The sequence below is a fragment of the Ascaphus truei genome, chromosome 18 (assembly GCF_040206685.1).
Source record: "Ascaphus truei isolate aAscTru1 chromosome 18, aAscTru1.hap1, whole genome shotgun sequence".
Classification (NCBI taxonomy): domain Eukaryota; kingdom Metazoa; phylum Chordata; class Amphibia; order Anura; family Ascaphidae; genus Ascaphus; species Ascaphus truei.
The window spans coordinates 38,454,544-38,459,525 of NC_134500.1; the positions used below are offsets into that span (position 1 = coordinate 38,454,544).

Sequence of the window (4,982 nt, forward strand, 5' to 3'; positions counted from 1 at the left end):
GTGTGCAGCCAACGTGCTACACAACACTGTGTCTGCCTGTCAGACCTCACGGCACTGACAGCCGTGACCCTGACCAGACAGCACACTTAAACTAAGGGCAGCGTCCCTGTCTTGGGCCGTTCCTACTCAATTACCCACTAATCTGGTGGGGAGTTGGGGCCTACCTGGGGTATGGGTACCTATCTGGGTGCAGGAGCTGCACTCGCTCCCCGCACCCTTCCTTCCCTCACAGCTCCCTGGCTCCAACTGACAAACCTGAGTGACAGGGTCCCTAACCTAGGGCTATCCCTGGGAACACTCACTGTAATGGGGTACTCAGAGCTATCTCGGGTCCTGGGGGTGGTGGCCTAGTACAGGGAGTCCCTGACTCCTGTACCCTACCTCCTTCCCTGGGCTGCTCCTGGCTCTGACTGCCTAACGTGGTCCAAGCCCGCGAAATGTATCTTTTTACCTTCTGAGACTTCCTAAGCCCTATTGGCTCCCTGGTATCACGTGGGGCACACAGAGGCTCCTGGGATCTGTAGTCCCTGCCTGGAGCCTTCCCTAATAGGCTACAGCTTTGCGGGCTTTCTGTGCCTTGTCTTGCGCCTGCGCAGTCTATCTGGGGCTGCCTCACTGTTTCCCTACTCTGCTCCGGCACTCGCGCGACTCTAACTCTAGTGCCCTTCCTGCGCATGAGCGATCTATCTGGGGTCTTCCCGGCGCTCCGGTGCCCTTGCGCATGCGCAACGTACCTGTAATGGCGGCGCTCTGCTTACCGAGCCGCCGGGACCTTAGAGACGCAATCGCGGCCCTAGCGACGGCCCGATCGCGTCCCCAGCAACCGGCCCGCTCGCGGAGGCAGAGCACTACTCCCTGCTCCGGCCCCCACCCTTGGAAGCAGCCGTCGGGTCCGTCACTGGCTCCGGCGGCACCCGCGACCGTGCTGCACCAAGAGAGGGGGTCTCAAGGAGCTGCTGGAGACCAGGGCTACATAGGCTAAAGCAGTAAAATTCAGGGCCTTATTGAAAACCCTGCTCTCTGATTGGTTAAAATTCCGGGCATTATTCATTCAGTATTGGACCAGAATTTTTGGCACATTGCCAAGTTTTTTTTCTCCAGCTAATCTGCTTTCCCTTGTCAGAGCATTTCTCAGACAGTGGAGGACACAGTGAGGAGGGAGAGTTTGTGTGTCTGTCTGCAGAGTGTGTGTTTGTAGCTGCAGAGTTTCTGTTTGTAGCTGCCGAGTTTGTGTGTCTGTCTGTAGCAACAGAGTTTGTGTGTGTCTGTCAACAGAGTTTGTGTGTGTGTGTGTAGCTGCAGTTTGTTTGTGTATGTGTGTGTAGAGCAGCATCGTTTGTGTGTCTGTCTGCAGAGCTTGTGTTTGTGTGTGTGTAGCTGCAGTTTGTTTGTTTGTGTGTGTGTGTGTATGTGTAGAGCAGCAGAGTTTGTGTGTGTGTGTCTGTCTGTCTGCAGTTTGTGTTTCTGGCTGCAGAGTTTGTGTGTGTGTGTGTGTCGGCAGAGTTTGTGTTTGTGTGTGTATGTGTAGGTCTGTCTCCAGACTGTGTGTGTGGGTGTGTAGAGCTGCAGAGTGTGTATTTGTGTGTACAGGGGGTGGGGGGGGGGGGCAGCAGAGTTTGTGTGGAGGCTGCACAGTGTGTGTGTGTGTGTGTGTGTGTGTGTGTGTGTGTGTGTGTGTGTGTGTGTGTGTGTGTGTGTGTGTGTGTGTGTGTGTGTGTGTGTGTTTTGATATAGTGGTGGGACAGCTGTGTGTGTGTATGTGTGTATGTCTATAGATGTTGATAGCAACCGTGTGAGTGTTTATAGAGGTGCTTTAATATATTTACAATTTTAATGGTAATTAAAACATCTATATAACTTTACAAAAGTGCCTATTATTTATGAAAAAAGCCTATAATAGTAATAATCCCCTTATTACTGGCCAATAATGCCTGGTTTTTAGGGGATTATTACTTAAATAAATTATATATTTGCATTTGAATATTTTTTTTTATCCTATCCACATTTTTTTTTATTCTTTCTTTTATAAAGTAGCAGACATTTCTTATGAAAAGCTCCATATATTAAAATAGATTTATGCAGTCTTTTGGGAATTAGGATATAGGAATTATTTTAATTAAACACGTATTCCAGAAATTATAGAATTGAAATATATTGATAAAAACATACCATCAAGACATGTAGACCTGCTCCTCTCCCCTCGTTTGATAATTTAAAGTAAATGTTGAAGAACAAATGCAAACTGTAGAATCTGCCTAAACCTGTTTGTCTGCAACATGAAAGATACTAGACAATAACAGTTAAACTATTACAATGTGTTATGCAAATTTGTATGTGGATTGTGTTCTGGAAATTCCAACAATAACCTTTTCATGGACAACCCTTGAAAAGAATGTGACTAACCTAGTTGTAAACTTGTTTATGTCTCTTATGAGGATAGAGCTCACACAACTTGTAGCGTAGCTATCAAAATGTTAAGACAAATCATTTGCAATTAATTAAATGTCTGTGACTTGTATCTATGTTTGTTTTTATATATTTACTACCACCAGCCATGTACACAGTACTTTACAGAAATAGTACTGTATGTCACACTATAACATGGTCCAGTCTTGAATAAATGGAAGGATCCAGCGCTCCACGGATTTTAAAAGTTCAATTTTTATTGCGCCATACACAACGACCGTTTCAACCTTAGTAGGTCTTTCTCAAGTGCCTTTTTCACTTGAGAAAGACCTACTAAGGTCGAAACGGTCGTTGTGTATGGCGCAATAAAAATTGAACTTTTAAAATCCGTGGAGCACTGGATCCTTCCATTTATTCAAGACTGGATTATTGTTACAGGTATCCCTTGAACAAGCAGCACCGGTAATACTGTTATGTATATGATTTATGGTGTGCAGCATATAATTGTTTTTTGTACACTGTAACATGGTGCATTCCCTGTTGCATAGTGAGACAGGGAAATCCTGTTCTCACACACTAATACAGCACTGACGAGGTTAATACCAAAGTAGACTAGCTTGATTAATTTCCTCAGATGACTCGTTAAGGGTATAAAAAACTCCAGAGACTAACTGGACACTGGACCACTGAGGAGAGAAACCCTGCACAAGGACTTACAGTACCCTAACCCAGCTGAAGGTAACTGACCTCCACTCTGTTGGTTAGCTTTGTTGTTGGTAAGGGGCCTAGCATCCCAACCGTAGATAAGAGTTCCTAACTGGAAGTAGGCTGTGGTTTATTTTTCCTGTTAACCCTGTTTTTGCTGGTAATAAGCTGTATATGTTTTGAAAGTTATGGCCTCCAGGTCTCTAGCACCATTCCCCCTGGCATTTTGCTTAATCAGCCTCTGTTTTGCTCTGTCTCTTTTTTGCTTAGGGTCTTGGTGCTGTTCTCTGGTGCTACTTCCACCGGTTGGGGCAATTATCCTCCTGAGTGTGTCTCCCCAGGGGTGTCAAGTATTGAAAGTTATATATGCATGTTACTGATGCATGTTGCTATAGGGGTACTGAAGGTGTGAGCTCACCTAAATCTGTTTTGCTAAATATTTTTGTGAGGTTTTTGGCCCCTCCATTCTGGTTCTGATTTCCTTGCCAATTCTCCAATTACCAAATAGGTATAAAACACACTTCTACTTTACAATGTGGTAGTTTGAAATTCCCTCTCTTCGAGAATGAGGCGAGTAGAGATGGGTAACGTTTTCCCAAGAATTCAAATCTGCCCTGGATTGGCAAATTCCATTCATCCTTGGATTCCGGTGGATGAGTCGCAAAAAGGTAGTTTCATTTCCAAGATGCGGATGTCATAGTTATATAATTACGTAGTAGATTTGATTGAAAAAAGACATGCGTCCATCAAGTTCAACCTGTGCTAAATTTAGACTACAAATACTTTATCCTATGTCTGTGCTTACAGTATACAGTGGCGGCCGCCTTTAGCCTCGTGCGGCCGTAGCGGCGCAACTCTGATAACCGCGGACAGATGCATTTTTTTTCCGGAGTATATTGCGGTATTTTAGCGCTCGTAATATTAGCATTTTATTATCGCTGTCTGCAATACTGCGATACCGTCTAAAAACTCAAGGGAGCGTTCGCGAGGTGTTGTCTTCGAAGTCTAATACTTTAGCAGTTCAACCTACATAGTCTGCGTGTGTGCGCGCAGTAATTTGTAAATTTGCATATTTATACATGTATTTGCAGTGCTGTATGTCTCATTTGAAAATTGTTGAAACGCATAGGCGTGTGCTGTAACAGTATCACATTTCGGCATATACAGCGCTCTCCCCTCGCTCGCCCCCACACACACACAGGATAATTTACTACACTGCAGTATTGCAACTTCTTAATTTACCTACAGTGCAGTACACCTCTCCCACACCATTCCTTTGAATGTGTGTCTTTCTGGTTTCAATCACATTCCTGCTTGCTTGCGAAGTTCAAAAGTGATTTTTTATTTTTATTTTCTCCCCAAGCCTGCCTAGATCAACTTGATCTGTGCTGAAGCTTTTGACTGCGACCCTGTGCGTTTGACTGCACATGGTTGATTTGTGCCTAGACCAACTTGATATTACGATATTCAATCTGTGCTGTAGCTTTTGACTGCGACCCTGTGCGTTTGACTGCACACGGTTGATTTGTGTGCTTTTTCTGTACTGTATTTGGGGGTGTAGGGATCACATTATTATGAAGACCTGCCTTTTGAAATTATGTCATTTCTTTGAACTGCAGTACAGCTAATCCTTCATGCAGCTGTACTGTACTCGCATCTGCCGTGCCTGTCACACAGAAAAAGCGAAAGGCGGCAGCCGTTTCCAAAGCAAGGCCAAAGCGACAGGCTAAGGCTAATAAAGAAAACCTTCTGCTGACCCCAAAGGCTAAGGGTTTTAATACATGTAAGCCTTATTATGTCAAGAAGAAATACGGTGATGTATACTCAATGCAAGACAAATGGCAGCCAACCCATCGAACCCGCAGACCACT

The 4,982-nt window shown here is 44.7% G+C and overlaps 1 protein-coding gene across 2 annotated transcripts in view; it reads right to left on the reverse strand.

Moving 5' to 3' along the window:
- LOC142469173 (uncharacterized) overlaps positions 1-2,255 on the reverse strand; it is a 176,299-nt gene extending 174,044 nt beyond the window's left edge. Inside the window, exon 1 of one of the 2 annotated variants that reach the window (XM_075576137.1) lies at positions 2,170-2,255. The gene's annotated coding sequence lies outside the window, so the exon portion shown is untranslated. The remainder of the gene's footprint in view (positions 1-2,169) is intronic. The other variant, XM_075576138.1, reaches the window with a different exon arrangement.
- Positions 2,256-4,982: the final 2,727 nt, after the last annotated feature.